Source organism: Triticum dicoccoides, chromosome 4B, assembly GCF_002162155.2.
Source record: "Triticum dicoccoides isolate Atlit2015 ecotype Zavitan chromosome 4B, WEW_v2.0, whole genome shotgun sequence".
Taxonomy (NCBI): Eukaryota; Viridiplantae; Streptophyta; class Magnoliopsida; order Poales; family Poaceae; genus Triticum; species Triticum dicoccoides.
This window is the reverse complement of record NC_041387.1, coordinates 225,751,416-225,762,667: the sequence shown is the minus strand read 5'-3', so window position 1 is coordinate 225,762,667 and position 11,252 is coordinate 225,751,416.

Genomic DNA, 11,252 nt, shown 5'->3' with positions numbered 1-11,252 from the left:
ACGATGAATTCTTCGTCGCCAAGGCTCGCTTCATCTTCGGAGAGAGGCATGTAATTATCATCCTCTGATTCTCCATCTGTTGCCTGTTCCTTAGGGCTAGCTTGTCCATCCTCTTGCTCGGCGTGCTCAAAGCCTGGCTGGGCAGGATTGTTTTCGTCTTCGGCACCATCCGGATTGTTATCTCTTGTGCCTGTATCACTATTTTTGCTATGGCGGGGCTTGGAGCGGCGCCTATGACGCTGGTTCCTTGATTGCTTCTCCAAGGGGTTATCCTCCGTTGCCTCATCGCCATTTCTTTCTTTGGGGGTGTCCAGCGCCCTATAGGCGGTGGTTCCTGTTCTTCTCCTGTATCGTCGTCCATACCGTCGATGTCTTCGGAGTAGAAGTCAAACACGTCGGTTAAGTCATCGACAGTGGCTATTAAGTGGGTGGTGGGTGGGGAACAAATTTCTTTGTCGTCCACTTCCCACTCGAGCCGGACATAGTTCGACCAAGAGTCTCCTGACAAGGAAAGACACTTTAACGAATTTAGCACATCACCCAAAGGCGAGTGCTGAAAAATATTCACGGAGGTAAACTCCATGACCGGTGCCCAATCAGATTCGATTGGCACGGACGTACACAGTTTGGATCCTTTAGCCGGAGATGAGTCCGAGGGTCCGAGGATACCATCCTCACAGGAGGTGGCTTAAGTGTTCAGCTCCAACGCCGATGAGTGTGCGGCCTCCATGGCGGGGTCTATCCACCCGTCCTCGGAGGGCGCGATCTGCTCCAGATTGATTCCCGGGGCCGCCGCAGGTGTGATCTCCTGAACACTGTCTGATGGCAGATCTAAGTCATGCTCGTCGCGACGGTTCGGCGTACCTGACATGGGCTCGAATCCGTCGAAGATCAAGTCTCCACGGACATCGGCAGTATAGTTCGAGCTTCCAAACCTGACCTGATGGCCAGGGGCGTAGCTATCGATATGCTCCAGGTGGCCAAGCGAATTGGCCCGTAGTGCAAAGCCGCGGAATACAAAGATCTGTCCTGGAAGGAAAACCTTCCCCTGGACTGCATCGTTGAAGATGATTGAAGGAGCCATCAAGCCTTATCGTGACGACACAGTGAAACTCTCAATGAAAGCACCAACGTCGGTGTCAAAACCGGCGGATCTCGGGTAGGGAGGTCCCGCGTCTAAGGCTAATGGTAACAAGAGGTAGGGGACACGATGTTTTACCCAGGTTCGGGCCCTCTCAATGGAGGTGATACCCTACTTCCTGCTTGATTGATCTTGATGATATGAGTATTACAAGAGTTGATCTACCACGAGATTGTAGAGGCTAATCCCTAGAAGCTAGCCTATGATTATGATTGTTCTTGTCCTACGGACTAAACCCTCCGGTTTATATAGACACTGGAAGGGGCTAGGGTTACACAGAGTCGGTTACAGAGAAGCAGATCAACATATCCGAATTGCCAAGCTTGCCTTCCACGCAAAGGAGAGTCCCATCCGGACACGGAACGAAGTCTTCAATCTTTTATCTTCATAGTCCAACAGTTCGGCCAAAGTATATAGTCCGGCTCTCCGAGGACCCCTTAATCCAGGACTCCCTCAGGCGCCAACCACCCTCTCCTCGCCTGAAATTGCTCTGGGAAAATATTGGCAAGATGCGAGATTACCGTCCTATCCCCAACCAATGAGACGTCCAAATTTTAAACGGGGGCATAGTTCATAACTTTCCCATATTTCAGACAGGTACGTCCCAAAAACATGGTTCCCCGTACCTCTCCCTCCATTTGCCCAATGATACACCCTCCGCGCTAGAACACCATCTCCACACCAGCCTCCTCCTTTCGTCACCGCATCCATCGCCGCCGTCCTCCACCCCATCCATTGCCACTGTCCTCCACCATGCTGGAGCGCCTACCAAGACCGCGTCGTCCATTGCTAGAGATGGACGTTTCTCATCCACGACAACAGACCAAGAGCCTTGCATCACGTCCTCTCGCTTCATCGGCATCGTCATCCTCTTTGCCGGGGCCTCTCACATGACCTTCTCTTCCACCGCAACGGGACTTATCCCCCGATGCACCTGCCTACCGTTGCAGATCTACTTCAACACCACTGACAGCCATCGCACCCCCGATGCCTACACGACACCGCAAGAGAGGTGGTACTTCATATCTCCTCAACTTTTTGATCTCAATCAGAAAATAGATCGTAAATTGGTTACTCTACTTTCTTTTCAGCTCTTAGCACTACAAAAAAATACACTTTCATGATGATACGTGTTTGTCACAGTAGGTCGCGTTTTTTGTCATGCATGTACATCCATGACAAATTTATGACAGAATCAAGATAGTCATACCTGTGCTGTCGTAGAAGTGTTCCATGACATTACAAAAATTATCATCACGGAAGTGTCCACTTCCATGACGATAAATCGCGCGTCACAGAAGTGCTTTCGTCAAGGGTGACCGACACGTGGCATCCGATAACCCGTTAACAGCCCTGACCAATGGGGATTTTCCACGTGTAAAATCATCATTGGCTGGAGGAAACACGTGTCGGCCCATTGTTGGGACAGATGTCATCCACTCATTGGACAGAAGGCGCCTATGATATGTCGACACGTGGCACGACCCATCAAGTTTAAATGGGCCAGCCCAACTAAAGGCCCACAAGATTTTGTGGCCCATAATGGGCCGGCCCAGTTAAAGGCCCACGAGATTTTGCGGACTATAATGGGCTGGCCCAGCTAAAGGCCCACAAGATTTTGCGGGGCATAATAGGCCGGCCCAGGTAAAGGCCCACAAGATTTTTGTGTGCCATAATGGGCCGGCCGAGGTAAAGGCCCACAAAATTCTTGCGGATCATAATGGGCCGGCCCAGCTAAAGGCCCATGAGATTTCACCGACATTAATGGGCCGGCCCAGCTGTAGGTCCACAAGATTTTGAGGACCCTAGTAGGCCGGCCCATTAACTGGCTGCCATGTTTTGGGCCAAATGCCGGCCCATAAATTATCCGGTCCATTAATGGCATGGCACGTTCCGGGCCTAATAATGGCCCATATAAGATCCGGCCCATTAAAAGCCTCCTACTTTCTGGGCCAAATCACGGCCCAGATCAAGTCCGGCCCTTTAAGAGGCTTTGGGCTCAATTATGGCCCATATCAGATTCAGCCCGTTGACTGGACGCTATTCTTTTGGGCCCACTTGCTAAAGGCCCATTTAGTAATTCAGCCTGATATTAGTTTCGGCCTGTTAAGGGCCCATTTAACATTTCGGCCCTATATTAATTTTGGCCTGTTAAAAGCCCGTCATATAGTTGGGCCTAACTACGGCCCGGTTTGCATCCGGCCTGCTCGCAGCCGATATCTGATTGGGCCAAACAAGGATCAAGACAACTTTGGCCTTTTAAAAGCCCATGAATTGACTCGCACAATCATGGGCCGGGGTCCATTTCTAACTGCTGCTGGCCCGTGAGCTATTCGGCACGTTTTAGGCCCAGCCTACTTCTCAGCCTCTTAAAAGCCCATTGAGTTTTCTTGCGAAAAGAGGGCCGGGGGTTACTCGGCCTATTAAAGGCCCAAATCTACTAGTGGGCCAGTTTGACGGGTCCCATGATGCGGATCATACACCGCGATTGCATGACGGCCCGATTATGTACCGTAATTTTATGGTTTGGTCAGTTTACTGCGAAGACAGGATATATATAGAGTAAAATAACAGCAGTATCATGAATAAGAAAAAAACCTAGACTATACAATAAAGAAATTATGACATATTACATCCACTGGGCATCAAAGTTCGCCACTATGATAATAAAGCACAAGAAGACAACAGATTACATACACTAGGCATCAAAGATCGCCACCAGTGCAAATAAACAAGCCGACAAAAAAATATACAAAACCGATAGCACTTCAATAGATTTCAAGAAAGGTTAGCCCTGCTGGGGAGCTGCAGCGCAAGCAGTAGAGCAAGATGATGAGACTGCGCTTGTTCAACACTTATATCTTCCTCACTCTGAAAGATAAAACAGCAGACAGATGACAGGTTTTGCACATAAAAGTATCAGTGCTGACAGTTCATCACATTTCTTACTGACGAATAAAGTGACACAGTTTAAATTGCATTAACACAATATAGTATTGACATGGCAGGAAATGACATTGTGAAGGAGTTGGCAGCTTCACGACACCACTGGATTACAGATCAAGAACTCATAAGTATCAATGGTTAGTGTGCTGTCAATTTATCCCATTTCAGATTGGCAAATAAAGAGATGGTTTAAATAATAGTAGATTGATATGACATTGTTCATAGTTAAGACATTGCAGAATATGACATTGTGCTGTAGTGGGTAGGTTCACCACACCACTGGATTACGGATGAATAACAGAAGCATAGATGCAGTGCAAAAGAAGATCACTTGCTCTGTATAGTTTAATTTACATGGTATGAAGAAGGAACTTGGTTGTACAACTGAAAACTTAAATTGAGAAGGACAAACTCTTGTTTATGAACTACATAATAAACTTTAAACATGCAATTTGATGCAAACACCAAAAATAAACAGCTGTTGCAGTCATGCCTAACCAAATATACACAACAAAGTTTGAAGGCTTGAGAAGGACAAACTTACATTACTGGTGAAGACATGCTCTATAAAGCCCTTGTCCATGCTAATGGGGGGGGGGCAATTCAAGAAGTTTAGCATAGAATCTTCTTCATAAACATTGCCTTTATTCTACATTTTGTTAAGAGTAAATATAGATGTGATAATGTACGAAAAAATGGAGAATATTTAAGATAAGATGAAGAGTGATGCTACATAACCAAGTAGCTATAGATGTATGTGCGGCGATATAGGCAGAAGGCACAGCCAAGAGCAATGCACAGTGAGGGAGTCCTGGATTAGGGGGTGTCCGGATGGCCAGACTAAGACCTTTGGCCGGACTCCCGGACTATGAAGATACAAGATTGAAGACTCTGTCCCGTGTCCGGATGGGACTTTCCTTGGCGTGGAAGGCAAGCTTGGCGATACGATACGAAGATCTCCTCCCCATTGTAACCGACTCTGTGTAACCCTAGCCCTCTCTGGTGTCTATATAAACCGGAGAGTTTTAGTCCGTAGGACGAACAACAATCATACCATAGGCTAGCTTCTAGGGTTTAGCCACTCCGATCTCGTGGTAGATCTACTCTTGTACTACCCATATCATCAATATTAATCAAGCAGGAGTAGGGATTTACCTCCATCGAGAGGGCCCGAACCTGGGTAAAAACATCGTGTCCCTTGTCTCCTGTTACCATCCTCCTAGACGCATAGTTCGGGACCCCCTACCCGAGATCCGCCGGTTTTGACAGCGACATTGGTGCTTTCATTGAGAGTTCCGCTGTGTCGTCACCATCAGAAAGGATGCCGCATCCCGTCTTTAAAGACGGCGTCGTTGCTAAAGGAGCTTTGGCTGTCGGCCAAACTCTCCGGCTAGGCTGGTTTTTGATGACCGCCTGTCCGGCCGTCGCGCCAACGATGACCTCTCGGGCCATTGAAAGCAATCGTCACATCAGCTTGGAGCTTGCCGAGCAGTTAGATACGATGGAGATCTTCTCCCTGAACGAGCTCTTGGATCGCATCGCGGCCCTAGGAGTCGCTACTGATTACGACCAGATTGGGCTTAAACCCGGTCAGAGAGAGATTGACTCTCCCCAGATCACCCATCACATCGAAGTTGTGGAAGAACAATGCAGCGAATGTTCGCCCGCCCTAAGGACCAAATGCGTCCGGATTCCCGATCCCTCCAAGGCGGATACCCGCGGAGGGGAGAGTGTCGCCCAAACCCTGAACCTAAAGTCAGGCAGCAGGCCCGATTCATTGAATAATATCCAAGAAAGCAAACTTCCGAATTCGGAAACCGCTCGGCCCCTGAATCTTACATCGGGCAGGGTTCCGGATTTAATTCCACCCGCCCACCCAACTATAGGGGATTTATCCCTAATACGGCAAGAGTCCGGAGAAACAGTACACCACTACTGGGCCAGATTCCTCCTGGTTATGAACAGGATAAAGGACTACCGTGAGAAAGAAGCAATTTCACTCTTCTGTAACAACTGCATGGACATCGGAATTCTCAACGCCATAAGTCGCCGCAAAATTACGCGATTCGCCGACTTGACATCCATAGTACGAAAGTATTGTGCGACTGAAAGCGTTCGGAAAACCGAAGATAAATTCTGGGACAATCCGGCCCCGAATATAACACGAGTCCAAAACAAAAGGGCGCATTATCACCAGGCATCTGAGCCAAACATCAAAAAACAAAAACCCTCTACAGGGTACGGGACCGTACTGGAAGGATGGCTCAGTGGACCCTGTAAACTTCATAATTCAAGGAAAGCCACACCAATGCACAGCCTCAGAGCATGTTGGATACTACGGCAGGTGGCCAAAAGTGGCGAGGAGCTTTTAACTCCAGCACCCGAAGAATACCTCCCCAGTACGGTGTCGAAAGTCTTCGAGACCTTCACATCAAACAATGCAAGGAAACGAACGCTCCGCAACCTTGCCGAAGTCTACCAAGTAGCAACAATAAACCCATGGAGTGACATGGCTATCACCTTTAATGCCAGTGACGAACCTAAATTCCGAACAGCCCGAGCACCAGCCGCATTGGTCCTTAGTCCGATAGTGGACGGCTTCCAACTTACAAAGGTACTCATGGATGGCGGCAGCGGACTCAACCTCATCTATGAGGAAACCCTGTGAAAAATGGAAATTGACTAGAGCCGCATTGAGCGATGCAACACAACTTTTAGGGGAATAATCCCAAGCCGGGAAGCATGCTGTTCAGGAAAAATCACACTGGATGTGGTGTTCGGCACGCCGGACAATTACAGATCCGAGGAGGTCACGCTTCAAGTGGCCCCGTTCAGCAGCGGATACCACGCTCTGCTAGGGCGAGAAGCATTTACAATTTTCCAAGCCATACCCATTACGGGTACATGAAGCTCAAAATGCCCGGACCCAACGGAATCATCACTCTTGCAAGTGATCCGGACATAGCGCTCCGCGCTAAAAACAAGACAGCCGCACTGGCCCTGGAGGCATTATCTGAGGCCCTAGCGGCCGAGGAATTAACGGTGTTGCGCTCTACGGTGGACAGGGACGATGTGATACTAGACAAGAGATCCAAGTCCACATCTTTTAAACCAGCGGACGAAATAATCAAATTCCAAGTCCATCCAACGGACCCTACAAAAATGGCCTCCATCGGGGCACAATTAAAACCCGATGTAGACGCCGCACTCAGAGACTTCCTGCGAGAAAATTGGGACATTTTCGCCTGGCACCCCTCGGATATGCCAGAAATCCCACGCAGGCTGGCCGAGCACAGCCTGAACATCCTAAAAGGGTTTAAACCCATCAAGCAGACCCTACGGCGTTTTTCCGAACCCAAGAGACAAGCCATGGGAGAGGAGCTAGCAAAACTGCTGGAAGCCGGATTCATCAAAGACATAAAACTTCTGAACTGGCTAGCAAACCTGGTGATGGTACCAAAGAAGGACAAATCTTGGCGCCTATGTGTCGATTTCAAAGACCTAACAAGGCCTGTCCAAAGGACCCTTTTCCACTCCCCCGAATTGATCAAATCATCAACGCCACCGCAGGACACGACTCATTGTGTTTCCTCGATGCAAACTTCGGCTACCATCAAATCAAGATGGCAGAGTCAGACCAAGCCGCAACGGCATTCATCACCCCATACGGCCCATTCTGCTTCAACACGATGCCCTTCGGGCTCAAAAACGCCGGCGCAACATATCAGCGCATGATTCAGACATGTCTGGCCAACAAGATCGGCAAAACAGTTGAAGCATATGTAGATGACGTGGTCGTCAAAACAAAACACGTCGATACTCTAGTAGAAGACTTGAGTCTCACGTTCGACAATCTCCGAACATATGACATTAAGCTCAACCTAGAAAAATGCATTTTCGGCGTACCGGCCGGAAAGCTCTTAGGTTTCATCGTATCCGGTAGAGGAATTGAAGCAAACCCAGCCAAGATCCGAGCTCTGTCACAATTGGATACCCCAAAGGACCTCAAACAAATACAAAAACTGACAGGATGCGTGGCGGTTCTAAGCCGCTTTATCTCCCACTTAGGAGAAAAGGCATTACCCCTCTATCGCCTCCTGTGGCGCACCGACCACTTCGAGTGGACGGATGCCGCCACGGCCGGACTCGAAGAAATAAAAGCCATACTGGCAACAAATTCGGTCCTGACCGCGCCCAACACGGGCGAACCAATGCTATTATACATCACGGCAACCCATCAAGTTGTAAGCGCGGTGCTCGTCGTCGAACGAGAAGCGGACGGACACAAGTTCCCCCTCCAAAAACCAGTGTACTACATGTCCACTGTACTAACTCCATGCAAGTCACGGTACCTGCATTATCAAAAGATAGCATACGCGGTGTTCATGGCATCCCGGAAGCTGCGACACTACTTTCAAGAGTGCTCCATAACAGTGGAATCCGAAGTACCCCTTAATGATATTATAAACAACCGCGACGCAATGGGCCGGATTGCCAAATGGGCCATCGAGCTCCTCCCGTTCGACATAACCTACAAGCCAAGGCGAGCTATTAAGTCGCAGGTTTTGGCCGACTTCATCGCCGAATGGACTGAAGCCGAACTCCCTAAAGAGTACGACGCATACTCCAACTGGATCATGCACTTCGACGGCTCCAAAATGTTGGCTGGCCTGGGGGCAGGCGTCGTTCTGACGTCCCCAACCGGAGACACAGTCCAATACGTACTTCAGATAATGTACAGGGATTCCAACAATGCAGCCGAATACGAGGCCCTTTTACATGGCCTCCGGATGGCAGTCTCCATGGGCATTCAGCACCTAGAGGTCCGCGGGGATTCAAATCTCGCAATATCCCAAATAAATGGGGACTTCGATGCCAAGGATCCAAAAATGGTAGCTTACCGCAACGCCATCCTAAAGATGTCAGCTCGGTTTGAGGGGCTCGAATTTCATCACATAGCCCGGGAAAATAACCAAGTAGCAGACGTGCTGGCACGCATTGGTGCCAAGCGCGAGGCCGTCCCTCCCAACATTTTCCTAGTAAGTCTGTTCAAGCCATCTGTATCATGGGAAGGAGAATCCGGAAACAATAGCCCGGACACAATTACACTGCCCCTCACCGAACATTCTGACACAGTTGGGGGCTCCGCCAACGAAACAACTCCGTCAGCCCACGCAATAATGGCAGTCATTGCCCCTTGGACAGAACCATTCCTAGCCAACCTAACTAGGTAGGCACTTCCCGAGGACCAAAACGAGGCCCGCTGCATAGTGCGGCAATCTAAATTCTACAAAGTCCACGAGGGAGAGCTTTACAAGAAAAGCACAATCGGAGTCCTTCAAAGATGTATCTCCGAAGAGGAAGGTCGAGACCTTTTGGCTGAAATTCATGCCGGACTCGGCGGGCACCACGCCGCAGCCCGGGCCCTTGTAAGCAAGGCCTTCCATACCGGATATTATTGGCCAACGGCCCGGGCAGACGCTCAGGACTTAGTGCAACGATGTGTTGGTTGCCAGTTATTCGCCAACCAAAGCCACATGCCGCCTACCGCCCTACAAACTATACCCATTACCTGGCATTTCACGGTCTGGGGGCTTGACATGGTGAGACCCCTTAAAGGAGGAACCCACAAGCAAAAATATCTACTGGTCATGGTGGACAAATTCACCAAATGGATAGAAGCCAAGCCTATAAACACGGCCGAATCCGGACCAGTGATAGACTTTATATCCGGGGTCGTACACCGTTACGGCGTCCCCCACAGCATCATAACCGACAATGGCACAAACTTCACGGCCGATGAAGTCAAACTTTGGTGCAAAAACATGGGCATCAAGCTCGACTATGCTTCAGTCTATCACCCTCAAACTAACGGTCAAGTCGAACGGGCCAATGGTCTCACTATGAGCGGCATCAAACCCAGGCAAGTGCGATAGCTCAAGGAATCTAACACGCATTGGGTACAGGAGCTTGACTCCGTACTCTGGGGGCTGCGGACCACGCCGAATCGCACTACCGGATTCACTCCATTTTTTATGGTATACGGCGTAGAGGCAGTACTGCCATGCGACATAATCCATGACTCACCTCAAGTGCGGATGTACGAAGAAAGAGAAGCCGAGCTCGATCGGCAGGACAGCTTGGACGCATTGGAAGAGGAGCGCGACGTGGCAAAAGCTCGTTCCGCATTCTATCAACAGTAGGCTCGAACATACCATAGCAGAGAAGTACGGGCCAAAACCTATAACATTGGCGAACTAGTTCTACGCCCGCCGGACAAGAAAAAGGATAAATTAAAGCCCAAATGGGAGGGCCTCTTCATCATCGACCAAGTACTGACCGGCGGATCGTACCGTCTGCGAAGCGCATCGGATAACTGACTCGAGCCGAACCCATGGAATGCAGCACGCCTACGAAGGTTCTACGCCTAGCGCCGAACTCCGTGTTCGTTTCCTTCCCTAGTCCCTTTGTTTTATTTTTTTTTATTTTTTTTATTTTTGGCAGTCCATGATTTTGTCCCTTCTCCCTACCCTTTTTTTCTGACAAGCCCTTAGGTGCTTGCCTGTGCAATATTTGCACATACCCAACGCGGTACCTGCGCTCATAATACCTGGGGGCTTCTCTACCAAGAAGTTTATATCAAACGGGCCTCATGCCCAAAACATGTGTGATGCTTCCGCATGAACCTTTTATACACCGTTATATGCATCAATATGACTTAAGTTTTGGCCAAGCTGGGTTGCCTGGCTCCTCTGCTTACCCCTACGTTCCCGTTCATTCGGCTAGGTGGTAAAGGGAACACCTCTGCGATTGTTACTGCTGGGTCAGCCGGATGTGTACCTCAGACTGGGTGAAGCCGAAAGCTAGCGTTCTTAAGGGAATATTCGGTCGGTGAACTAAAAGATGATCTTTCGTATTTATTCATTCACCCCCAGATGCTTTTCTGCTCTTTCCGGCAGTTCGGACATGCACTTTAGGGCATGCCTCCCAGGGAAAGGAACCCCTAACGGAACTATTCTCTCTGGAAGATGTTTCTCACTAACCATATAATATAACATAACTAGTTGGGCACTTGTCTGCTAAAGCACTTATGACCCCTACGCCTTGTCTCCATGCATGCCCCGGTTCTTACATAACCGAGAGGGTATTCAGACACACTACGGAC